This window comes from Columba livia, chromosome 7, assembly GCF_036013475.1.
Source record: "Columba livia isolate bColLiv1 breed racing homer chromosome 7, bColLiv1.pat.W.v2, whole genome shotgun sequence".
Classification (NCBI taxonomy): Eukaryota; Metazoa; Chordata; class Aves; order Columbiformes; family Columbidae; genus Columba; species Columba livia.
In genome coordinates this window covers 7,520,446-7,548,084 of record NC_088608.1, presented here as the reverse complement: position 1 = coordinate 7,548,084, position 27,639 = coordinate 7,520,446, and the positions used below count along the sequence as shown (strand labels likewise).

Below are 27,639 nucleotides of genomic sequence, written 5' to 3'. Positions count from 1 at the left end.
TCAATCCATGTCTCCCACAACACATACATCCACAGATATACATATGCTCTTACCTTGCTGCTCTGACTATTAAAAACTTGCTTTTAAAGGTATTACACTTGGCTGACTTATAATAGAGATTTCAGAGGTCAGGGTGACATACATGACAGCTGAGGATAGTCCACCATTAGAAGGACCTAGCTATGAATATTGCAGAGGAGATTAGATTATTTCAGAGTCCAGGCATCTTTAGAGAAGATGGCAAGACAAGCTTTTCTTTAAAGAAGTCTACCCATGACAAGAACAACTCCCACAATACTGACCAATCCCTGCTTCCCAGACACAAACACATCTATAGCAAAGGGCAATGAAGCAGGGAGTAGGGGGGAAGGAAATAAACACATTTTCAACAGAAACCTTAGAACATTGCAATAAAGCACACGTGCTAAATGAAATTATTAAAAACAGAAAGTAAATTAATATCCCATATTAATTTCTCAAGCAGAACTTTGTCACCAAAAAGGGGAGAAATAGGAAGATATGTAGTCCTCTTAGGGACTTCTTGTGCTGGGTAAATGACAAGATACTATTCAGAGACTACAGTGTTCAGGGGCAACCTGGAACTCCAGAGTATGCAGCCAGATATTACTTACCCTGACTTATTCTGAAGATGTAGAAATGTAAGTACACTGTTTTCTGCCAACTTTAGCCATCGATGTTGTTTGTACTAGGATATATGTACTAATTTGAGTTACACATATATTCCCCAAAGACTTCTGGCAGGTAATTTATCATCAGTGAATGTCACGAAGGCATGCCGCTCCTCTCTGAATCAATCCTTGTATCAGAGTCTTGATAAGCTAACCGATAAATGCATTTTGTACTATCGCTTTCTAGTAATTGGTTCTCAAAGCTTGCTTTTTTCAGACTGCTCCTTTGATACTCTGCGATGCCATAGACTGTCTGAAGAATGAATAATATTGGAGAGTGTTAAACACACTTGTAAAAGTTATGAAGCCATAAAACTCTATTTGATTTCTCTTTCAGTCTCTTTTCTTACAGTGTGCTGAATTTTAATAGTGAAGAGATCTTATGGGCTTTGAATGAAAGACGCTTTTTCCTCTCAAGCCATGGTTTCCACCGCACTATGCTTGTTGATATTTCATTGCCTGCAGGATGATAGGATGTATATAGGATTTGTTTTCCAAGTCTCTTATCAATAGTGTTTTGGAACGCTTGACCAACAAAATGTATGCCTATTTTCTAGGGTTTCCTTTTCAAATGTATGGTATAAATCAATTCTATATGGAGCTACAGTCACTGTGATACAGAAGGTACACCAAACCACACTTTTGCAAATAGGGGTTGTATTTGTTTTCCTTTGCCTCCTTGTTCCTGGCAATGGCGTATAGGAGCTTCCCATAAACTGAGTCCATTTCTCTTGCTCTTTTCCTAAGGTGTGACTATGTTGTGAAAAATAGATGCTCCTGGAAAGAAAAATAGCTTTCTTAATCATGTTGCACAGTTTCAACTTCCACCAGCCCATTAACTGAAAATAAACTACTAAGCATTCTAACTGTCTGCTCAGTGTCTGCCCAGTGACATTTACCAGGAAAGACGCAGACAAGACATAGTGACTGGAGATTTTTACAGACCAGAATAGTGACACTGTAATCTTCCTCTTTCCCTCCCTATATCCATCATGCCCTTTTCCAGTCTCTATGTCCTTTTCTGGACGCAGCTATGTCCAATACAATTGTCGCTTGACGTGTTCAAATCCAAAATACAGGTATTAAAATTCACTTGAAATTAAATAAATAAATAAATAAAAGGGCAATTTAAGCATTCTCTAGTTTCAGGACATATAGCAAAAATGACATTACCTCTACTAAGCTCATTTCTGAAGTCAACAGATGGTCTTGCTACATTTAGATCACTTGGAAGTTGTTCGCTCTGCTCTTTGTTTGTTACAGAAAAAACCTTGGAAGGAGTTTCAAAAGACTGTACAGAGAAGGCTTTATGCCAATCCTACTTAAACCAGTATTTCTGATATAGCTGAAAACAACTTCTACAGTTGTGAGTAGGTGTAAATGTCACAGGACATTTGTAAGTACACATGAGCCAAATTAGAAACAACAAAGGAAGGTCTGATGTTATCACCCCACTGTATTTCATGCAGCCAGACAGTGACAGCAGCCTACAGATGCTGAGGCCAAAGATGCTTTGGTAAATAGAGCAATTTGAGCATTCTATAAATCATCAACATAGTAAAATAAACTTCTTGGAGGCATGTGGTTATGCCTCTTCCTGACAGAAGGATTGCAGTCTCACTCAAATGTAAATAATTAACTCACCTGAGCCATGCCCACAGACCGGTGAAAGGGAAGATACAGCTCTTGTGGTTTAGTAGTGTTTTTATTTTCAAATTATGACCCAAAGCTACTGTTAAAGGCCACTAACAGAAAGAGATGGTGAGTGAAAGATTCGGTTATTTACTTGCCTCTCCTGTGAAAAACTTGAGGTAAAGCTGAGATAGTGGTCTACTTCCTTGTAATTTTTCCTGTATTAGTTAGTGTAGATAGAATGTACTCTCGGCAATGCCCTACACTTCTTATGTAGATTATCTATTGTCTATTGTCACATGTCCTAAATTACAAGTTCCTGCTGCCTAGGCTGAATAATAAGATACTTGTAACAGCAGCTGAAAGGAATAAAAACAAGCAACCAAAACCAGAGCTCCTTTCATTCTTATTTTTCTCTGCCTTTTAACATCCAGCAGGCCACAAAATGAATGACAAAGATTAAATTATTTGGCTGTGAGATTATCTCAGTGGCTGTTCTTAGCAGAATATCCATGCAAATCATTGAGAGAGCAGGATATGAGCAGGTGAATCAAACTCTGCAGGGTCACTGCACTTCTGACTCTCACTGTATTAGCTGCTCCCTGGCATTAGAAAAACTCAGAAAAAAAGATAACTCATCTAAATGAATGCTAAATATTGAACTTAATCAAAGCCAATAGATGTGGACTTTGATTGTCTAACAAATCCAACCTAAAAGGAATGGGAATTCTGCAGATGACCTACCTGAAATCTCCCATCATGCTTGCACCTGCCCATCCTTTGAGGTACATTTTGTTCAGTTCCTGTAAAATAAAGACATGCCTCACTAACAAGATATACAAAATTATGAAGTATAAAAAACAAAACTCCAAAGCTACCATCACGTCTTAAGAAACCTTAGAAACTTTAAATTATTATTTCAAAATGTGCTCATTGTTATGGTGCAATTCCATTGTTTCTTTGTTGTGTACATTTTCTCATTAGATTGAAAGGTGGTTTGGAAAGAGGACACCCCCCTCTGTGTTTTACCTGGGCAGTGCCTTTCACCATGAAATATTTATCCCCAAATGGAGATTCCAGGCTTTATTGCTACATGAATAATATATGTAACTTGAGTTATAACCTCCCAAAGACCTATTTACAAGTCAATTTTTCTGTCTGTTCAGCATTGCACTTCCTGACTACATCCAATGACAATATTTTCTTACTTTACAATAAAGGTTGTATTTTAAATAACCTCACTGGCCTATGTATTTACTAACTGTTCTTTCTCCCCTTACCTAAAGTACACCACTTACTTAAATTAAACTACTTATTTAAAAAAAATTCTCTCCCTCTGCTTAGGAAAAGTTGCCATTAGCAACTTAACCTAATGAGCAAGTTACCCCAGTGGATGAGACATCCAATTGTTCAACTTAAATAAAGAGAAAAGAATTTGCTTTGATCATAGGGGATTGCTCAGAGGGGAAAACCAGCAGAGGAAAAAATTTTAGATTCTCATGAAAAGCACCTACAAAGACATCACCTCCTATATTCCTCAGATACACCTCCACCTTTTATAAACCACTTTTGGACAGTCGGACTGTGCTTCCACTCAGAACATCTTAACAGAAGATAAAAACATTTATGAAAAATCTGCCTTGCTAGTTTTTTATAGAGAGGAGAAAGAACTGAGACAACGCAATTTGTTTGCCTAGTCACTCAGAAGTTTTCCCTGATTCCTCTATGTAACTGAAGAAAGGATCATTTCTAAGGATATTTAAAGTGCTTCTTGACAAAGATCTTAGGCCAGAGATGCTGTCAGTTCTGGAACACTCTCTCTCATGCTAAAGATGTCCAGCATCAACTGCCCTCTAAACGGCATTTGGTATAAATAACAGAACTTAGTAAAAAGATGTAACAGAGTAAGTCAAGAGCATTTTGCTTAGTCATCTTGGATTTTTAGGTATTTTTAAGTAAATCCCTTTCTGTGTATTTAAGATGATGTTGCTTTGAGAACATTACTAAGCAGTGTTTCTACAGGGGAGAGTCTACTACCTAATAAAAAAAAAAAAAATGTTCCTCAGCCATTGTGCACTTATCTTGGTATTTCTAAGGTGGACCGCACCTTTCAATTAAAAGTCTGACCAAAACACTAAATGGAAAAGCTCTAGTTGCCTTCTTGGTTATATGGGCTTCCCATTTCCCGTTGTCTCTCTCAGAGTCTTTTAGAGTTAAAATGTCCAATGGGCCAGAAAAACGGAAAAACTGAAAAAGAAATGACACCTTACTTAAGTCTGTTGATTAGGCTAGAAGCTTCCAAATGCTAAGTACTAAAGACAAGGCGTACTTCCCAGCAGTGGAAAATGGAATGTTGAGTTATAACAATTACAAGTGCCATTTCTGAGCCTTCTAGGTGATGAGTGGGCTCATGACAGATAATGTTGACAGCATGACAGCTCTCTGTAAGATAGCGTAAATACCCACCACACTGCTAATACAGTGCGCTCACCTGCTTCTGGCAGCCACAAGAAACTATCAACACATATGATGAGATATTAGAATGGACTTCCTAAATCAACAAACTCAGCCCCGCTATCAACCCAGCTACGTCACACAATCCCCTTCATAATCTGATTAAAGAACATGCCCAAAACTAGCTGGGAAAAGAGGGATTCTTACTCTCATTACATTTCCTGAAAGGACATTGCAGAACCTCAAATATCTGACATTTAGAAACTTTCAATTTTGTACCTAAATGTAATTATGACCCAATTTGTTCTTATGCCTAATCTTCCCTTTGGTTAAATGGTAAGGGTAAATTCCCCTCTCTGGTGTTTTTCAATCTATACATCTGTATGCAGGAACTGCATTTCCTCTAAGCCTTTGCTTTGTTAAGATATACAAACCAAGTTATCTTATCCCTTCTTTCTTAGGATAAAAAAGACTTCATCCTAGACTGTTTGCCTTTGTAGGCTTTTTCTGCCTTATAGTCCAGTATTAATTAATCCTTCTCAAGCAGGAGCACCAGTACATGGTGAGAACAGTATATAGTATTGTATCCAGATCTTATAGGATACATCTGTGCCTCTTCACCTCTGCCCACTCAAGTCATCACATTTTTTTTTTCATGGCTGCATCATACAGTCAGGTCTGTCATACTGTTATTAATATTTAAGTTTTATCTGCTACTGGCATTTTGAACAGGTAATCTCCCAGCTGACAGCAAACATTCTTTTCTTCTGGTTTTTACATTTATAAAAATACTTCATAGTGCATTTATAACATTTTATGGTATATACTCAAACATCGTATTCACTCATTCTTTAAAAACCGATACTTTAATGTTTACAGAGGCCTGAACAGCACAAACATCCATAATAGAAGAAAGCACTAAAACTATGCATTTGTTGATATAATGAGGCAGGAAAAACAAACAAAAAAGACACCACTGCTGTAGCTGATTTTACTTTTAAAACAGTCCATTAGATGTCTTTTAGCAAATTACTTACATAGTTATTTAAGCCAGTGAACAGTTCAGGGAATTGGTTCTTTGACTTCTAATAGAATTCTAAATTTCTTTATTTAACTTCTTTTATTGCCATTGGTTGCATCAGACATCTGGGAACAAGTTAAAGAAAAGCCAACAAAAAAAAAAGAAGCTTTTTGACACCGAGGTCATAGAATAAAAAGCTACATTGAGAGATCAAACCTACCACAATGAAGAAGGCGTATCTGCAAGGAAAGAAGGACCCATTATTTTTTCCCAGGGCAATACCATTTTTCTATGTGAATATATACAAAGAGTTCAAATTATTCACGCAAACATTTCCATTAGGGTCAACGGGAGTGCAGTGAGCAGGATGTGTAATAGCATTTCTTTGAAATCAGCAGGGTCCAGGAACTCTGTTGTGCTAGATATGGTTTATACACACTGAAAAGTCTTTGGGGCTTTTACAGTCTAAACTATAAAATCTCAGAGGAAGACAGAAACAGAGGCACAGCACAATTAACACCTTGATGTACCTTCAAGTATATAAACCTCAGTTTCGCCTTGCACAAATGTTTAATTTTTTGCTGGACCAGGGCCAAACTGACTTGACAAGGGTCACATACATAATTCCTGTGGAAGAGTTAAGCACTGAATTCCATTATTGTAAAATTCAAGGCACATCAGTACTCAGCCCCAGACAATGAATCCTGTAATGCCAATTCCAGCCAATAACATGCCATGCACGTTTACTTCTGTAACAGCAGTTTTACTGTATCTTTGTAAAGTAATGAAAAAGATTAAGAATAATAAAAGAGATCTAACAATACACTATTTTTTCTACTTAATTTAAATGATGGAAAAACCTCTAGAAACAATAAAAGCAATCTGGTCAGATTCCTCAATGACACCTGCTATATATTATTCATGTCCCAGAATACTCATAATACGTAAAATATCATTTTAAAATAAATGTTGTAAAACTGCCTCACTTACTATCATTTTAAATGTACTTGCCTGTAAGGAATATGATAATATTCTCTATGACAGAACAGAGCTATCTTTTTTTTTCCCTTAATCAAGCCAAATATCTGCTAGAACAAGTTAAAATCAAACTCTCCTCTGAAGCAGTATTTTAAGTACACAGTCTTTCCAGAACAAGCAGTTGCATGTTGGCTTTATGAAGTCTCTGAAGTCACAGTTGGACAACATGACCAGACATGGCATGAACTGTTTGACTGAATCAAGCACAATGCAAAAGGAAATAACAGACTGTCACATCAGCAAGGAGGTATCTGATAGAAACCTCTTGTGACAAATTAGAACCTCTCAGGTCTCTGAAAAGTGGGTAGCAAAGCAATCTCTTAAATAAGATTCGCTATTCATCACTCCTTGTATTTGCAAGGTTTTTGTGTGATTTATTTTTGTTGTTTCTTCATTCCTTCTCAAATCATGTATTTAGCAGGAACTGCCAGTCCTTAAGGAATGTGGCATCTGATGCGGTATCTGATGCTGGATTTATTTTGTTTGGTTTATAACAAAAATGGATCACATCAGCTACAACAGTGATGTCTTTTGTTTAATTTGCTCAGTTTTAAATGCTGCAGCTGGATTTGACTTAGATCTGTAAGAAATAATACACTGAGATAAAGACATAGGGTCATGTTCTTTTTGTCAGATGTAGGCTATTATATAAGATGTGTCTTTATCCAGATAGTACAATATAGCTGATGCAAATCCTATAGAGCCCTTGTAAAACTCTGTTCTAAGAGTTGACAGAACCTTACAGCACTCGGAATCTCACAGAGATAAATTCTTTGAATAGACAAGTCACCGACACATAAATTTATGCAATTACATTTCAGTTACAACACCACTTAACAGTTCTTAAATACAGAAAAACAGCCATGTCCACCAGATACCACCTACATGACCAACTTCCATACATATTGATATGCACTCGCTTCAAGAAATGCATTATTAAGGACCTGCCAATAAATTATTCTGGATTCTAAATATTTTTCTAGGAAGTGCTGAGAAATTTTTACTAATTGCATAACTGCAGCTAATCTCTGGATTACTCCAACCCCAAACAATATTCCAGGTTAACTTTTGTCTTCCTAAAAGAGCTGTCCTATCTTCACTTCACACAGCAGTGCTTTCTCATATAAGTAAATAGAGATAAATAACTGAACTCTAGTGGTTATGGTAAATTGTTCTACATAGATTGCTGCTGTGTATTGACTCATTTCCACTATGTTGCTTCACTGCATACTGACAACTGAAAACTGTTCCTTTAGAAACCTCTTTCCACATGCCTTAGTCTTCACTCACCAATAACTTAATTTTTTATCCTTTCAGTATAGACACTGACAGGTCACATGTATCAGACCATAAAGAGTTGTCATGGCAGATCAGACTATTGGTCCATCAAGTCTGGTATTCTGTCTTGACTATATCTCAGAGGAAGGTGCAAATCTTCATAATGCGACATGCAACTACACAATGGTACCCATAAGGGCAACACTTCTTTTCCACTTTGACAATCAGCTTATACCCAGAAGCACAAGATGCTATTATCCTTTAAATAGTTTCCTATGCTGTGCATGACAGACTCCCCTTATGATTAATATCCAACAGGACACTGTTGCAGCTAATAGGCTCAAAATCTAATTTGGTGAAAGAAGAACAAGACTAAAAAGCAAGGTTAGCAGTAAAACTGGTTTTCAAAATTAAGACTGAAGCACAGAGAAAAAGATGGATTCTGTGGCACTACCTTTGTTAAAGTTTTATATGCAAGCTGTGTGATGATTTCAGATTCACACATGACTAATGAGGAATACAAAGCATTTGGAACACTCATGGAGTCCATGACCTGGATTTACCAGCTCTTCTATAGTAAAACCTGAGTACTAGTCTTCAATGGCAACAATTGCTCATACAAAAATACTGCTTTTATTAGTGTTTCTTGGTGGTATTTTGCATGTCAGTTCCCTTGAAAAGGACTGTTTAAAAGAGCAGCACTGATATTTTACTGAAATTAATAATAGCCTATGATCCCATTATCCCATGATTCTAGCATTTCTGGATCTACTGCTCAACAATGCACTGCGCTTGGAATAACTCAATTTATATGATTTGCAGTCTATTTCGTAATTATTTTCCATAATTAAGAGCAGATTACGCAGAATGTCCCACAGAGATCAGCAAACCATCTGAACTCTCGCTAGTTCTGATAAAAACCATTGAGTTGTCATATGACTCTGAGTTCAGATTTCCTTTCTATTAATGGGTAGCCATATTTCCATTCTTTGGAATCCTTATTTTTATGCAAAATCTGACATCTTCTCCCTTGAAGAGAGTCAGCTATTAATCTCTGCTGGCATTTGAACTTAACCAGTGGGAAGAAAGAGCAGCAGAAGTAGAAAAATGAGAAAGACTATCCAGACAACAGTTAGGAAAAAGTAATTTGTATAGAAATTTGAAACAGAAAGAAAAAACTACATGTTTTCATGGACAAATTAGCAACCTATTGAAGGTTACTAATTTGATATTTTATACTGAAACATGTTATTTCCCTCAAACATTTGAAAGAACAATAAATACAGGAGATTAATTTTTCTGAGTTTTGTAAATGGAAACAACTGGAAGCAATTACCTTTTACCTTAAGCTGAAAACAAAGAAATTAATGAGATAAGAGCAAAGAGAGAGCTGTTAGTTTCCAGAATATCAGCCAAATATGATATGTCAGGCTCAATAAAGCGTAAGAATTTTGAAAGTTCTTAAAAACAGATAAACCAAGGCATTAGCAAATATTCTGTGTGAGAAGAGATTCTACATTTGTAGCAGGACAGACATGCCCTGTGTGTTTCTATTTATAACTGTTGTAAGTCTGTATATGTGAGTAACAGGAGAATGAAAATGTTTCTGAGGTTTTTTTTAATAAGTAGATATAAATGAGTATATTTACGATTGATTTCCGTGAAAGCAAATGTAAAATAAACATTTTCAAGATGATGGTAATTAGATTCTCTGCAGTATGTATTTCTAAAACAAATATGCCATCTAAAAGGGAAATGCCACAGGCTTATAAGTTTACAGAAGTCAATATTGTTTGTCCAGAGTTTGCTGTTAAATTAGTCGCTATTTTAACAGCTGTTTTCATACAGGATATTTTCCCGAGTGTTGTATGGCAGATTTTCAGTGACATGAAAATCTAGGCATGTTGATATAAAACAGACAACTGGAAGTTGTGTGTTTTCAGAAGGGACTTCACTGTTTTTAAGCACCTTTACAATAAAAGACCAATCTAGAGCTCTCCAGAAAATTGTCAAACACCCACCAATGCATCACAGAACATCTAAGTCTATGGGCTGGAACTGTGGTCACTTTACATGTTCTTCCTGAAGGAAGAGCAGTTTGAACCTTGCTTTACTTCTGCTGCAATTATCTGCAGTTACCCACCCGAGCTGACACAATGGATCTGGTTGTTCCTACACTATTGGTACCATCCTGGCTTTTCAACCCCAGCTTCTGCAGGCAAGGGCAAGATTAGATAAAAACATAAAGTAAACATTCCATCTACCTGATCTGACAGACTAATGTTATTCAGTCTGCAGCATTTTTAGGCAGTGACTAACGGTAAATTTCCAACATATGAAAAACACTTTATTTCCGGCTAGCATCCTTTATGTCATTGATCTACCTCCCTGTAATACACATGAAAAGATGACATTTATTTAAACTCTGTCTCTCTTTAAAAAAAAAAAAAAAAAAAAAAAAAAAAAAAAAAAATCCAAGTCTTCAAACCACTAACGTATATTATTTAGTCAAATTTACTTAAACTGCAGGCATGTTGTAAATCATCTGCTTCTCTCCTGAACTACACAGGTTGCCTAAAAATATATAACTTGATTACACACAGTAAATTAATGGTAAACCTTTGCCTCCCCTAGGCAGACACATTTTCCAGCTGGCCAAGGTCTAAGTGGTTCTCTCTAGGGCCTCTATTGTGTGCGACTGTGAGGCTGCTAAGGGCCAATGTGCTATAACCTAACACTCTCAGTCACATCTTTCCAACCTGGACTGATGGAGTCTATATTAAAACCTTTTGTCCAATGATCCTGCTTTAGCAACAAATAACAAAAGATACTTAGAAGTTTGATGCTGAAATAATATCTCAGCTATAGGCTGAGAGGGGATCTCATTGATATTTATAAATATTTCAAGGGTGGGTGTCAAGAGGATGGGACCAGACTCCTGTCAGTGGTGCTCAATGACAGGATGAGGGGCAACGGGCACAGACTGAAGCACAGAAGGTTCCATCTAAACAGGAGGAGAAACTTCTTTACTTTGAGGTGCCAGAGCCCTGGAGAGGCTGTGGAGTCTCCTTCTCTGGAGACATTCAAACCTGCCTGGACATATTCCCGTGTGATCTGCTCTGGTGAAGCTGCTTTAGCAGGTGGGTTGGACTGGATGATCTCCAGAGGTCCCTTCCAACCCCAACCAGTCTGTGATTCTGTGTAATATTCAGATCCGTGTGTTTGGATGAAGCCACCCAATCTTTGCTTGTGTTTCATGCTTGTTAGGCATGTGTCTAAGGAGAGAAAATTGCCTATGAGAAATATATTCTAGAATGTCTAAGGAAACCAGGAAGGAAAGTAATTTGAAGCCAGGGACCTAATTAGGAATACATTGAAATTCCAGTGTCTCAGTTGTACTAGAAAATGCAAAAGCTTGACTGCATCTACTTAACATTGGGATGTATCTCCAGGGATAAACAAGTATCTCTAAATGCTTCCTGTCCACAGGGAATGGTATGGGTCAAACACTGGAGTGATATGAGAACTGGATTTGGAGACTGTCCTCTTGAATACCACTTGAGATTTTTATTCCTTTTTTTTTTTTTTTTTTTTTTTTTTTAACAGTTGCAAAGGCCAGGGGAAAAAAATAGATTCAGGCTTACATCAGTGTTTGGACAATCCACTGAACACCTAAATTACAGATTAAAACATATCAGTCCATGTTCTAGCAGACTTTTCATGTAGAAATAACATTGATTAAACTATACAAGCTTCTGTGAGTTCATTGCATCCTGTTCTACATTTAGTCCCAGTTCCTTTCTAGCTGCAGTTCAAGTTGTTTTTTATCACATCTACAAAGCCTTCAATAGCCTGAGATCTTAGTACATTGGAATGTGCTTTCCTTAAGCTTCACTGTAGAATCCTCCATGGATGGCAATCTAGAATACAGAATTTCTTCCAAAGGTGGCAGATCCTGGTAAGAGCAGAGGTGACACCAGAAGACAGAACACAGAAGGAAACTGAGTTTTTTAAATGACTCAATGTAGTTAGACGGTAAGGACAAAGAAACAAACTATTTTAGAAAACATATATTTTTCATGTTAAGTTTAGTTATTAGAAGAAGTCAGTATTCATTACGTAAATCAAAACTTTCCTGAATTAATGTGTGTTGATCAATACTCTCTCCTGAGACCTTTTCTGTTAATACTTCTTCTTTGATAAGAGACGTATGCAATTCATTCCCTTTTGTGATCCTGAAGAATTTGAAATTTACAGTTGCAGAAAGCAAATACAACTGATCCAGCTTTGACATTCCAGCTGTATGCCTCATGATGTCTACGCATGGTAAGAGCAGACCTGGGTGAATTGATAAAGATGTATTGTTATTTTTCACATTTGCAGATTTAGGGTTTGTTGGGTTTCTGTTGGTTTTGAGGTTTTGTTTTGTTGGGTTGGGTTTCATTTTGTTTGTTTGGGGGTTTTTGTTGTTGTTGTGCAGGTTTTGTTGTTGTTATTGTTGGGGTGTTTCTGTTGGTTTTGTGCAGGTTTTGTTGTTGTTGCTATTGTTGGGGGTTTTTTTGTAAAAGGACTACATTTCTGAATAAGGACTCTCCCATGCTCCAGTTAGACTGCTTTTCATTTAAAGGGGTTGTCTGACAAAGCAAATATTTTCCCTTGAGGAAATCTACACTTTCTGACTTCCCAGTGCAGGAATTCTCTCACAGCACATGTAAATGCTTCTCCTTGGTCTTTTGCTCCAGTATTATAGGCTAGCAGATGCATAAAGTCAAATGAATTGTTGCACATCCAGTGGCTGCATTCACTACTATGTAGCTTATTATTTTAGAAGACGTTGTACAGAATTCTTCCTTTCTCATAAGAATTTATCTTCAAAGTTTTCGAACTTGTTTAAAATACTTTATAGTCAGTGTAGACCATTTCATAGAATCATAGAATCATTTCACCTGGAAGAGACCCTCAGGATCATCTAGTCCAAGCATAACCTAACTCTAGCACTAAACCATGTCCATAAGAATCTTGTCTAAACACCATTCAAACACCTCCAGGGATGGCGACTCCACCACTTCCCTGGGCAGCCTGTTCCACTGCTTCACAAGCCTTTCCATGAAGACTTTTTCCTAATATCCAATCTGAATCTTAAAATTTGATGTCTCCTTCGAGCCGGAATCGAACCAGCGACCTAAGGATTACCATGGAGCAGGACCTCTACAGTCCTCCGCTCTACCAGCTGAGCTATCGAAGGGACCTAATTTTATAAAGCCCATTGAATTATATATCTGCAAAAAAGAATCAGTCCCTTGCTAAAAGATCTTCAGCCCCTTGAAGTAAAAGCACATTAACATAAGAAGAGATTTGGAAGGAGAAGGTAAAAGATGGAACGTAGTGGCCGGACAGTGAAAATGTGATAATTCTTCTAGTAAGTAATGAAGACATTTTATTTGAGAAATCCTTGCAAGAGCCAGTTTAGGAACTCCATTGTATTTAGTAAATTCTAAACATGTTAAATGAATATTGACTTTGGGCTAAACATTGCATGGCCAAGTTCCACACTCAAAAACCATAAAAGTAAAGGTGCTGCTTCTCTTTTTGCAATGTGAATCCTATTCACAGACACTCTTTCCAGAAGTATCCAGTAACAAGATGAGAAGACTTAGAGGTCACTGACATTCCAGGTAGATGAGCATTCCTTTAAGGCTTTTGCAGCGCTTGAAATGTTCAATATATATTCTCTATTGTAGAATCTTGCTGGGACTAGAGATTGCAAAGTGTCAACAATTCCAGACAAGTACAAGCACTTAAAAGATGCTCACCAATGTCAGATTAAATTTTTCCAGATTATACTTTAAATTACTTTTAAGGATACACCATTAAGGGTAATATATTAAAAAAAAAAAAAAAAAAAAAAAAAGTTATTATTTAACAACTAAAATTCCACTAAAACTTTCACGTACCACCATACCACCAAACAATGTAAAAAGCTCAGTATTGTCCAGATCTTAGTCAATTTGATTTTTTTCTTTATCAGGAACAGAATAACAATCTAAATACACATCAGCCTGGAATTCATCGACCACAGGACTCTCAACCTTTTAGACTTTTGAATAAGACCAAAGGCAACCTACCAGATCTGTTTAACCAGCAGAAAGCCTACAAACAAGTTCTCATATGGAATAATTCCACAGTCAATAATCCTGTCTTTATTGCTCACCTCATAATTAAAATACAAGATCTACTGCAAATAATCTCTTGGTGCTGAAAAACATGATTTCAGACATGGGGTACACTACAGTTAAACAGTAACCAACAAAAAATTTCCCTCATTTGGGGGGCCAAGGGGAAAAGACTGTTCAAAGACAATGATCTAAGCCTCCCAGTTTGAATTTGTTTCTAATAGTAACAGAAGCTTCATCTACCTCCCGCTGAAGAGACTGTTTTGTCACAGTTCATAAATTGTTGAAAACAGTTTCCTTTTTGTGAAGTTTTACATCAGTCCTCTTTAGCTTTATAAAACAGTCTCCAGTTTAGTGTCTTCTATAAATCAAATGCCTCCCACTTTCAAACTTTAATTGCCAAAATAGTGACAACAGCTCTCTTTTAAGTAGATAGAAGCAAACTAAATCTGTTTTTAACACCCTGGTTTAATGGTTCCCATAAATGAAATGTCACCTGGCTACTTGAGAGGGAAAAGATGCCCATTTCAGTGACTGCCTACATGGCGTGTTTTCTTCACCCTTGTGTGATAATGCATTTAGCATTAATGAAAAGTATACTTGCACAGGTACATTACTGAATCCATATATCATTTTGAGTTTCAAATTAACAAGTTAATAAAAAAAATTAAAGAAAAAAGAACAACTGTGGGTCACTTGAGAACAATTACAGGTATGTCAAAAGTTCTGGAGATGTATAGGAAAGAGAGTATTTATTTCCTAGATGTGTTGTTGCTTAAAGCAGTAGGCCTGATGCTGAAATCACAATTAATATCCTAGTTCAAACTGTAAAAGCAGATTCAATAATAAAATTATTTGGCTTCTAGTATTTGGTTTAAGTATCAAATAACAACAGAAATACAGAAACATTTAACTAAGGTAAGGCTGAAAAATAATTAACTTCATTACTTCATTATGGCATTGGCCTGGAGTCCTTTGTTAAACTAGTGATAATGTAGCAGAGATCCAGCTACTCTGTATTCCAAACTCATCTGCTCTATTACACTGGCCACAATCACAGTGTAACACTAAGGGTTCATGTTACTTAAAAATTAGGAAATTGACTCTTCAGTGTCAAGATTTTCCAGATTTTGTCCATGAGACACCGTTCTGTAAGATGCAGTACAACAGTACGACTAGGGCTATATTGAGGATAAAAAGGCATGGAGATACATAAATGTATACATATATATAAAATTCATCTGGGACAGAGTAATATTTCCAGAATATTTTTTAAAGCTGCTGTTTTGAAGTCATTCCAGTTCACTGTTGAAAATATGCCAGGAGCTGCACGGGAACCTATGAAAACTGGAGTGAGGAACAGAGACGACAAGTTGTAAGGCCTAGTTGAACTGAAGCTGTTTTGTGCCTTGAAAAGCTTGTATTTCACCATAGGGAAAGGCATTATGTCATGTTTAGGTTGTTTCTGTCAAGGCAAAGGAGTCAGACCCTAGAAAAGAAGCACTACCCCAGATGAGTTAGCAAATAAAAGGAAGCAATGAGGACATAGTAACAGCCACTATTCAAAATTTCATTGGGTGCCACAGGTTCTTTTTGCTGTGACAAATACTGAACAATTCCGCCTCATTCATCCTTGTGTGATCAGTGATTTCATAATGTTGTTTTACTCAACCTTTACCACCTGTTTCCTGAGTTCTCCTCTTCTCTAATTACTAGTCTTATTCGTCTCTTCTCATTTGATGTAACTCACAGTCTCTGATCACTCTTATCATCCTTTATTGCTTTACTATATATATTTTGTGGTAGGTAAATTGAACTGAGTGTACCATGGACCTCTACAGACATAGGGATTCCAAACATTCTGCTTTTTTTAATCACTGTTGTGCATTGAGCTGATATTTTCAGAGACTCTTCAAAGTAATTTCATAATCTTATTCCTGATTAGTAATATAAAAAGTCCATTTGGTTATATAGGAAGTCACTTTTCATTTTTTAATGTAATTTTGCATTTATCATGCAAAGTAATATCAATGCTAAATTATATCTGCTGTTTATTTTCCTGTCACATGGTGTTATAGCATCCTTTTGCAACATTTTGCATTCAAATTTAGCTTTTACTATCCTCAGCAATTTTATATAATCTGCAATTGTCACCTCAATATTCCTTCAATTTCCAGACCAGTTATGAATATGCTGAAAAGCAAGGTCACAAAACAAGGTCCTGAGAGACTCCAAATATAAACTCCATCTGCAGCAACAAATGATCCCATATCCCTATTTCTATTTTTGTTTTCTATCTTTTTCTACTCCTATCTTTAAAACATCTTATGACATATCTCATGACAACCTCATTTCTTTAATGACAGCAAGCGTTTGACTCAAGATTTTGCGAAAAAGTGCATGGATATCTGAATAGAATCTGCTATCCAGATCAGAGAGATGGTTACTGACTCCTTCAAACAACAAACCAATCTGTGAGTTTGTCGTTTACCTCTATAGAAGAGGATCGTGTAGAGATATTAACCTATTATACATATGCTATCTATATATAGGCTAAGTATATTTTCTGCTGATCCATCAGGGAAGAAGTCAGATTAAGCCATCCATTCCCAATTTTCTGATTCACCACTACAGACCTCTCTGACATTGGTGATTCTGTTAATTATGACAAGAAGATGAGATGGCAACATAGCAGAAACAAACACTCAGAACTTTCTTACCTAAGCTCCTTCAAAATTCTTGGACAAATATGATCAAGCCTGGTACTGTTAATTTTATTGATTCAATCTGAAAACTTCCCTTAATTCTTCAGTTCAAGACAAGAGTTCCACAAAGCTCATACCAGAGGTGAAACTTACAAAATTACTACCTCAACAGTGAACACCAATAAAAATAACCCATCTATATCTTCTACTATGTCCTTACTACCTTTGTTATTTCTTAGCCTTTCTCTTCTTATACCTTAATCATTTATTTGCTGCACAGTCTCTTTGGCAAATCTCCATGAGTGGCCAGTGACTTGTTTCCTCAGGAAAGTCTTTAACTCCCTCAGGTCCAATGAAATCCCTAAAATAAATCATGATGCAATTTCAGTTTGCATTCAAATGAGAATACAGAGTATCTCTTGCACCTTGAGCAGTCCTTCAAACCTGTTCAAGGTGAATGTAAAATATGAGCATTCTTACTAATAACTACAAAGGGATGAAGACAGTGGAGAATCAGCTCTACCAGATTTATACTGTGCTTATGAACTTTTACAATTACATGCCACTTTGTACTGAAGAGCTACTGTGATGTCTGAAAAGGAATCCCTAATATTTTCCTGCAAATCAGGAGCTCCTTGGTACACTTATTGCACACATTAAATACCTATTTAAAATGTCTGGTTTGGTACCTAAAAACAAGGTTTTATTTCCTGTTTGATAACTCAGAGCAAAGTTAATGGAAATGTTTGCACAATTTATGTTTATAATGTGTCAGAATATAGATCAATGTTTTCTGGTGATGGAAAATCTTATATGTTGTTATATTTATGAAGAGGGGACAGAATAAAAACTTCAAAGGCAAGAGTCAAATAACAATTTATGGGTGTGTTCTTTTCTACTGGACAGAGTTTATGATGCCTGTAAAAAATCTGACTTTTACATATCCATAAAAAGTTGGTGGGAAGGAGACAGTTAAAACCTAACAGCAAAATCTTACTTGTGTTAAAAAACAGGGGGTTTACCTGAATACGGGGAAAGGAGAGGAACATTTTCTGTTTGCTACTCTTCTGATATTTAATCAGAGTTAAACCCAAGTTATCCTACAGCAACTTTGAATTGTGAATAAGGAGCAAAAGAAAGGGAGAGGGTGAATCTTCAAGATTTCACTTTGTGATCAGAATATTATTAGGGTTGAATATGACATCACTTCAGAATTACATTGTAGTGTAGTTCAAAGAACATAGATGAGGTCCTGAGAAGACCAAACAAAAACGCATGATATGTTCTTGAACAAGAATGCATAAATTTTCTGATCTCCACCACAGAGGCTGGGGTCAGTTATCATTTTGCAGTAAATTAATTTGTATCAACAAAGCTGAGGGAGACATCAAACAGAAAGCTTTAAAAGCATATGTTGGAAGCCTCAAGACACAGCTATCGTGTTTGGCAATGAAGAGACAAAGATACCTTTCAGGAAGGTCTTTTTAATCTTATCTCTGGTTTAAATTTCAGTTTTTCCTTTTTATTTTTCCTCTTCTCCTTTTCCATTTTATTGAAGTCATGTTCAACATTAATAATGCAATACTCAGCCTACCACCAAAGAGTCCACTTCGTACCTGCAAAGCTAACAACTACCCCTTTATTCTGAGGAGCATACAGGGGACTTATAAAAGAAAGTAAGAAAACCTGCACAGGGGGATAGAGACCTTCCAAAGACAAGGCAAAAGGGCTTTGAAGGAGATGCAGATGATAATGCAGAAGCTCTCTAGTCCCTATTGCAAGTGCATTATTGCTGTGCTAATCCCAGAAACATAACATATTGTAACAGTGTATCTACCTGAGATAAGGGGGGGCGGGGAGGGACGACACTACCAACTAGAACAAAGGCAGGAATGTTGGATGTAGTCCACCTCAGAAGAAAGAGATTTCTATCATTAAAATATTTTCTATATCTATCTTCTCTAATACTATAGATCTCATAACAACAGATTTTGCTATTGGGAAAGGTGAACTAAATGTTATTATATGTGTGCTGTAATTTTGTTACACAGTGTTACAAGCCAAAAGGAAACACAGCTCACACACACTGCCCTAAGGAAAGGTTCATGTAGGTAGGGTCTTTGGGTAATCACAGAATTCTTCTACATCCCAGGCACATTTCTCCCCATTATAGTAGTTTATTCTTTGGACTAACAGAGATGGAAAATTCAACAAGTAGACTACTTTAAAGGTGACAACAAGCAATTCTGGAGTCAGCACCGGTGACCTCTGTACATTTACATTTTAGGCTGTCACTCACTGCTGGTCCATAATCAGAATCCTCCAAAAGTCAGTATAGAGAAGTGCAAAAGAATTGCCCTCAGAACATAAACATTCCTTAAACAGTACTGCTGCATTCAGTGTCTTCTGAGGATTACTTCTGTCCTTTTATGTCAAGCTTACAGTTAGCAAGCAGAAGTTAGTATAGATGTGACTTCTTAACCTAGTCTGCCCGAATTCTATACTAATCGGAAGCTGTGACTGGCACAGAATCACACCAGGGAGTTTTTGTTATCCACTCAGGGCAGGGCTGTACCAGCAACATTTGGATACAAAAATCAAGCAGAAAAAACATATGAATAGATGGTCTCTTGAATGTCTCTACCAGAATATACTTTCCTCACTAATAAGACAGACCTCAGAGTAACCCAAAAGTTCTCCATTAATATCAGTTGTAGCCAAGACCCTTGGTCCTAGCCTTCTACAGTGTTTAGGTGTTTTCACACATCTACCAACTTATCTTCTTCAATCACAGAACGCTGGCTCACAGGATGTCTGTGTTGGTATGTAGGGCAGTTATACATGTGGTGACACTCAGGAAGCACATGTGGTGGAGCATGACTACATCTGGGAAGTATGCTTCCCAGCAGGTCCCACAACAGATAGCACACCTTAGGAGGCACCTGAAATTGCAGAGTAGCACTTGCAGGCCATTCCTGCCTGTGCCCAAGGGTGATGGGATCAGCACACAGAGTCCTGGAACTAGAGAGAGAGCCTGTGGCTCTGAGATGCAAACATGCAAGATGAGATGCCAGCATCAGGGCCCTGATGGCATTAACAGGCCCTAATGGTCCTTATTAGGCCCACTTGGAGCCTCTACCCACACCCTCTTCCCATGAGCACAGAATAAGCAAGCAGACAAGTTAAGATTTAACTGTGTGAGATTCACGCTGAATATGGGACGGGGCTCAGAGAGCTAAATCTGAATAATTGGTGGCCTACTTGTTACACACTAAAGTAAGGAATAAACATGTAAGTGCCAGGTTGCTCTCAGATTCTCCTAATACTTTAATACTGCAGGGGTTTGTGTTCTCTCTTCTCTCAGTCTCCTGCTCCCTGTGCTCCAAGAACCCAACCTTTCCTCAGCAAACGCTTCTTGAGCAGGGAGCCCACTCTCCTATGCACTTCTCACTTCCTTAATCGATTCAATGCACTTTTTTTTGCACCTTTTTTTTTTTTTAATTTAGCTATATCATGCATATGTACTGTAAAATATGTAGTGTAACTTCCTATTTCTGAATGGAGGGTCTGACTGGTATGCTCCAGATTGAAAACTCAGCTCATAAGATTTACTGTTCCCTTCAGTAAGAGCTCTCCTAGGAGACCACCGTTGTTATTTTGTGATATATAGTATTTCTATAACAGAACATATAAAACTCAAAAATGACTGCAACGTTAGGTCTGCTCCTGCATATGAGATTCCTATATTAAAATCATAATAAACAGAAAAGGATCAAAGTGCTGTGGATGCTGTTATTCCACCTGCTTTCTTTCTCTGTGACAAGAGCCTGTTCCACAAACAGTGCAAATCATAGCAGATCTTCTTAAAAGGTACTATCTTACACAAAAACTGGTCCAAGGCTTTGATCATTCAACACCTTGTAAAACTTCCAAATCCTTAACCTCTCATTAAATGCCAGTGAGAGTTTCCAGCAGGGAACACAGCAAAATGCTGGCTGAAAAATGAAACTCTGAATTACAGAGCATTATTGCAGATGCTTACAGGTACAAAGAAGTGTCCTTTAGCACGCATTGTTCACTTCACAATTTTCTGTCCTGTATGGAGAAGCCCAAAATGAACAGCACTGAACACTAGCAGAGATTTTTTTGAATTGTCACCAAAAACATACCCATTTTCTTGACTTTTTTGTATAACCGTTTTCTGATGATTCATGGCATGTGAAGAATATTGTAATAGATATTGATCTAAATTCTGCAGATCACTGCAACCTACACCTACTCTTCCTTTTACTCATATAAGGTTGTAGAGGTAACCAGAAATACATCTTTTAACTTAGATCTTGATCTGCTCCTTATGAAGGAAGCCTCTATCAACACCATCGAGTAGGACTGGCCACCAGATGTCACCCATCTTCTACGGCCCCCCCCCGAGTCTGTGCGTGCAGGCTTGGGAAAACACACCGCTCTCCAGAAGCCGTGCTAAATAGAGACTGTCTCGCCACTACAAAATATAGTCATCTTCTCATTACAAAAATACATTATCGTCCTTTGCTCTAATGCCTCCCAAACACTGAAGCTCTAGGAGCTTGCAGAGTGTGTTTAAAGACAACCTAAGAAGATTAAAACCCTTCAACTCCTGATCACAAACACCCGTGTCTAATGCTTTGGAAAACGTTAGCTGATGTGATGCACACACCTAGCGCAGCCAAAACCACAGCTGCTACCACACACCAGACCCGCTCCTGACCTTGCTGTTTGCGGGGCTGTGAGGATTTCGGTGGACGCGCCCGGGGAGGCAGGAGGGGGCTCTTGGGAAGCCGGTTTGGGGTGCGCGGTCAGCCAGTGCTCTCCCAGGCACGTCTGTCTGTCCCTGCTTTCCCGACCTCTGCCTGACAGGCCGCCCAGCACCGTGAGGCGGCAGCGACGGTTTCCCGGGCCGTTCCTCCCTGCCGGCCCCTCGGCGGGCTCCGCCAGGCCTGAGCGCGGCCGCTCGCCGACCGGACCCCATGGGGGCGGCAGGGCCGGCCGCGGGCAGGTGAGAGGGGAGAAGGACCTGCTCACAGCAGGGTGAGGCCGGCGCTGCGGCGGGGGCCGAGGCCGCCCCTCAGGAGCACCGAGCTGCGGGGCGTCGAGACGACGCCTCACCGGCGGGCTCGTGGGCGTTTCCCGCCGCTCCCGCCCCGCGCGGGGCAGGGCTGCGCACGGGCGGCCGCTGTCTCCTCACACCGCCGCGCGCCTCCCGCCCCCGCGCGCTCCGCAGCCGGGCAGGCACTTTGCACACGCTCCCTCGCTGTGCCTGGGCCCGGCACAGGCGCTTCCGGCCGGGCAGAGCCGGTCGTGCCGCTCTGCACACGCGGGCGGGCGCTGCCGTGCGGGGCTGCGCCGCGCGCGCCCTCGCGCTCTCTCTCTCGCGCGCGGCTCTGGCAGTTTGCAGACGCTCCCTTGCGCCCGCCCGCCTCCAGGTGGCCCGGCCCCCACGGCGGGCGCGGCGGCCGCCCCTCCAGCCCGCGCCGGCCTCCGCCGCGGACCATGGGCGATGCGCTCTGCCCGGCGCGGCGGGCTGCGCACAGGCGGCGCCGGAGGAGGTGAGGCGAGGCGACGCCGGGTTTGGGGGTGGTGGGGACCGCTGCCGCGCCCAGCCCCACTGTGGGGGGTCGCCAACCGCCGTTGCCCTCTCAGGCCGCTGCGGCTCTGCGGGCCGTGAGGGAGAGCGGTCTCTCGCCTCAGCTCCCCGAGTCGCGGCCGCCGAGTCGCGGCCGCCGCAGCCGTGCGGGGCGGGGGCTGCACCCCCAGTCACATCCCCCACTCCGGGGGCCGGCCCGGCGCGGGGGAGCCACCTGCCCCGGTGCTGCGGGGCGGTGCCGGCGGTAGGCACCGTGCGGAGCGGGAGGGAGGGAGGGGGATCGCCGAGGCAGCCGCTTCGGTGCGGCGGGGCCCTTCCTTCCCGCGGCTCGGCCGCCCCCGTCACCTTGCGTAACGACCTTCCGCGCTCGGCCCGGCGGGGAAGCGCCTCCGCCCGAGCGGAGCCGGGCCCAGGAGGTGTCTCTGGAGGGGATCGGCCCCGGGGAGCCCGGGGGGCCGCCCGCTGTGCTCCGGGCGGTGATGGGAGCTGGGAAGGGCGGGCGGGCGGCGCGGGGGGACGGAGCTGGCGGAGGTTTTGCCGAAGCGCGGGCGGCGAAGCTCTGCCGTGGATGGGAGGATGAATCTCGGGAGAAAGTCTGTTGAAATCTCCCCGTTACGATCCGGTTTATTATACAATCCCTTGGTTCCACCCGGTGCTGGTTTCGTTTCCTCTTCAGACTTCACAAACCTCTAGGAAGTGAATTTGAGAAAAAGGTTCCTGAAAACTGTCATCTCTGTGCCAACTGTGCTTTGGTCTGGCACGTCTGCTACTTTTTCACTGGAGGTGCATTGAGCTTTAGATTGGAAATAACGATGCTCTTCATTTGTCAGGGTCAGTATTTCTTACACATCATGTTGCGGTTTGCTCGTAGGGACTCACCTTTATGTGAAAAGCAGTGGCTGACTTGCTGTGATTGCATAGGTGTGCAGACCTACATTAAGTAAGAATTTTGGGGATTTTATTGTCTCCCATGATATTTAGCAACTATTTAAGGTAAAGTTACTTTTTAATATATTTAGGGAGACAGTAAATATCACTCAGCTTTGAGGAGCTAAATCTTGGTAGGGGCTTTCCGCATTATTAACATAGGGAGTGTAGGTTCCATCTTTTCCAGAGGCAGTGTAATATGAATCTCATCTTTTGGGTGAATATTTATCTTTCTGGCATTGTAGTCAGCAAACTTGGGGAATGAATTCTTAATTCTTGTATTGTATCTTGGTACGTCAATCTCTCCTGGTAACTGCAGCAGCAATAGAATACTCTTTAAATGAATGCTAACTCTTGAGATTCACGTTTTTGTGGTACACAGTCTTATTTATCTAAAAAGCTCTGTCACCTTGTCCCCATGAAGTAGTATGATAGCTTTTTCAATAGTGTGACTCATAATCATAAATACAGAAGTGAATTTTGACTTAGTGCTGTGCAAGTGCTTTATCTCAGCAAATAGCCTTGTGCGTAGAAAATGCAAGTAGGGTGGAGGGAATGTCTGATACTGTATCTGTTAATCTTTGTCATCAGGAGGGCATCATTTGAAGTTGTTTGCGGGATAGGAGTATGTCTTTACTCCCAAATCAGTGAGACAATCTCAGTTCTTTCAAAATACTTTTGCCATTCCATGACTGAAAAGCTTTTAGCGGAACCGGTTAGTTCTTGTTATTTATTATTGAAACCATTTTGCCTGGGGACACCGAGTCCAATTTAGCCTGAACGGGTGACTTACCTTTTCCCTTCTTCATGCCTGTGTAATGACTCTGTGACTGTTCTTCATGAGAAACTTTGCTCACTGCAACACCCACAGTTCATATAATTACTTGTGGCTGTACAAAGTCTAAAAGTAGGAAAAAGCCTTTCACCTTCTTTTTGTTTGTTTGTTTGCTTGCTTTTTTTTGGTGGTGGTGGTTTTCTCACATGTAAGGTATCTTTAACTATTCTTTCCTGCTCTTTACTTGTACAAGGTCCTGTAGGGAATAGTTTACTCTTAAAATGGCCCACAAAGCAGTATGTTTAGCGAAAGGAATATCAGCTCTTCATAGTTAAATGTATGTGGACTGTTTTCTGTTGCTCTTATATAGAATATAGATTTATTTTGTGTTAACAGAATAAGGATTAAAGAAGAACATATACTTCCTCTTTTCGGGTGATAAATCCATCTTTCTGTCTAGAAGAAAGGCAGCTTATACAGCCTAGCCTGAAAAGATGCTGAAAGACAAAGTGACTGAATATAAGAAGATCGGGTTGTTTAAGCTCCCAAAACTAAACTGCCTAAAACTTAGGAAGCAGCCAGTGACAATGAGTACAAAACACCTAAAATCCTTAATCTGGTTCATGAAGTAGAATCTGGCAAAATAGTGGAAGGTTCTGAATTCCTGCAATGACTTAGAATAAAGACAGTTGCTCTACAATTTTAAGCCATCTTTCTCCACTCAGATTCCCTTCCTTTCCCTTGTTAAAATAAATAAATAAATCTTTATATAATCAACTTCTATGCTTGAAATAATATGTAGAATTTTACCAGCACCACTCATTTCCCTTCAAGTTTGAAATTATGTATTTTTAGTATTGTTTGCAAGGTTATGCTTTTGGCATTGTATGCTGGTGTCATCTAAACCATCCACTCTGCTTTTGCTTCTGTTTAATAAAATAGCTTAGTATGCAGTTTTCTTCCTCATCTTGGCTCTAAAATTGTAATAGAACTTCAGGAGTAGTTGGCATTAACTGCCCTTAACTGATATAGTAGCTTGATTATTAGATGCATGGTAGGTATTTGAAGGCTAATGAAGACTTAGTGTTTCATGAGAGAATGGGAGAATTAGTTTTGTTTTATTGATAGGAAGAGCAGCAATAAGGTAGAGTCAGTGGCAAACATTACTTCTTGGTTATTTGCCAGCAGATTGTCTGACTTAGTCTATGTGTAGTCTCTCAAATAGGTGGTGGAAAGAAATACAGTATGATGAATATCAAAAAAGCCGGGTTCTGAATAATATTTTCAGTTATGTCACGTTATTCCCCAAAGTGTCTGCAGAAGAACTCTTTTGCTTAGCCTGGTTTGGAACCAGAGCAGTACTCCAGCAGCAACTCTTGGTAATGAATGTCGGAAGCATCTGCTGAAGGAAATGAACATACTGCACAGTGATAATCAGCTGGGATTCTGATGAGTGGAAACTCTTTCAGGAATCAAGCAGTTTTGCTATTACTGCATCTTCAATGTCAAAAAGTTCTTAACTGATTAGAGTGGAATAAGGCCATCCTTTATTTCTCTCTACTTCTGCCGAAGTAGTATTTATGCATCTCTGCATTTCACATACCACATATGCACATCCTCTTAAACAAAAAAACCTCAGCACCAAAACCTACAAAGTCTTTTGTCTTTAGTACTTCAGAAGAAAAAGTGAAATTTTATATTTGCCTCTGTGTGAATGCGTGCACACACAAAACCCTCTTGTTTTCCTTTTACCCTCCTGTTATTGCCATATGTTATTGAAGTTGTGAAGGCTTCATTATCTGTTTCATTTCATGAAGAGTCCATGCCTGTAATGGTATAACTTCTGAGAGGAATAAGTCTCATTCAGATTGTGTTTTGATAGTGGCTTGGTTTGTGTCACTTCTGCCCCCATCTTTTTTGTCTGTTTCTTGTTTGTCCCTGTGAGTTAACAACTTGCATCCCCTAATTCATGGCCACAAAGAGAAAGTGACTAGAGTTCTATACAATCTTAAGTTAGTCCAGTGAAGGGTTTTGGATATTGACAAATGCTCTCTTAATTAGATGGACAGCATTTGAGGAGGAGCCACCATAATGATGGAGAACTGGTGACATACTTGCTGATACACTCCTAAATGTGGGACAGCAGCTTTTTGTGACAATGCAGACTTTTGTCAAGGTGGATAGCCTTATTCTTCTAATCCAACTGGAGCAGTGCAGCTGCCATAAGGTGAATTTGTGCAGTTTTGTTCTTGCTTTCCAACCAGCAGAATTCTTGTCTGGCTTTAATCAGGTGAATCCTTTAAGCCCAAGGTCCATGCATATACTTAAGCCAGGATGTAGCTCCCTTGAGAAACTTCTGCTAAAATTATGGTATTTTCATATGTCTGCGGCAGGGAAACACTGCAGTGAAAGAACAGAGATGAGAAAAGTGGTTTGGGAAACTCTTAGAGTACTCTAAATAGCAAAGGCCTTTTCATGAGAAAAGCTTAAGACAATGCTGTGATTTGTTTGATTTATTATTTATGGTTTGTATGAGCTAAGAATCCTATGATGCTGGGTCTCACAAGGTCCTCTTATTCCTGTTAGCTAACTGCATTTCTTCATACACCCCACAGGCATTACAAGCTGTTTAACCTTTATTATTAGTCTAACCTACTGGCATTTGTCTTACTGATTTTTTATATCCTGATAAAAGCCTATGATCTTTGAAAGTTATCAACCACCTCTTTTGACCTTATTGTCTTTTAGACAGGGGGATTTTCATAGGTTACAAGTAGCAGGCAGAACCTGATTTCACTTGTATTGGTTGTTGCTCAGGGGTCATGTAGCTTGTTGCATTTCTTTGTATACAATTTTTTAACCATACAACATTCTCCTTGTGGTTACATTTCCCTAGAATAGTTTTAGAACTAAAAACTTTTCTCCACTGATGTTAAGAGTTAGGTAATGGAGTTTATTGCTTCTTCCTTTCCATTGCCTGTTAAGGTTCTGTTTCTCTCTTCCCTGGGAGACAGATCAGTCATAACATGCACCGTGACTGGTACAGCATTTTACATGACCTCTTTGGAGGTCCTAGCAAAGCATTTTCAGATAGCCATGAATCAAGTAGTAGCTTGGATATTAGGAAAGATTTCTTCACCAAAAAGGTTGTCAAGCATTGGAATAGGGAAGTGGCTGAATCACCATCCCTGGAGGATGACGTGGTGCTTGGAGACATGGTTTAGTGGTGGACTTGGCAGTGCTAGGTTAACAGTTGGACTTTATGATCTTAAAGGTCTTTTCTAACATAAATGATTCTATGATTCTAAGTTGTCATAAAAGCTA

The 27,639-nt window shown here is 39.5% G+C and overlaps 2 protein-coding genes and 1 non-coding gene across 6 annotated transcripts in view; 1 reads left to right on the top strand and 2 right to left on the bottom strand.

Moving 5' to 3' along the window:
- The window catches only part of NCKAP5 (NCK associated protein 5), a 487,324-nt gene extending 465,060 nt beyond the window's left edge, over positions 1-22,264 (bottom strand). Inside the window, exons 1-3 of the mRNA XM_021296516.2 lie at positions 21,738-22,264; positions 3,066-3,124; positions 633-1,466 (exon numbers count right to left, since the gene is read on the bottom strand). The gene's annotated coding sequence lies outside the window, so the exon portion shown is untranslated. The remainder of the gene's footprint in view (positions 1-632; positions 1,467-3,065; positions 3,125-21,737) is intronic.
- On the bottom strand, positions 13,267-13,357 carry TRNAY-GUA (transfer RNA tyrosine (anticodon GUA)). The gene is given in 2 exon segments: positions 13,267-13,302; positions 13,321-13,357. It is a non-coding gene; the product is annotated as a tRNA-Tyr (tRNA).
- Positions 22,265-22,436: 172 nt separating the features above from the next.
- Positions 22,437-27,639, top strand: part of MGAT5 (alpha-1,6-mannosylglycoprotein 6-beta-N-acetylglucosaminyltransferase) — a 122,720-nt gene continuing 117,517 nt past the window's right edge. For 2 of the 4 annotated variants that reach the window (XM_065069585.1, XM_065069582.1), the window contains exon 1: positions 22,437-22,575. The gene's annotated coding sequence lies outside the window, so the exon portion shown is untranslated. Of the gene's footprint in view, positions 22,581-23,294; positions 23,445-27,639 lie in introns of those variants that run through there. The other 2 variants (XM_065069583.1, XM_021296554.2) reach the window with 2 other exon arrangements.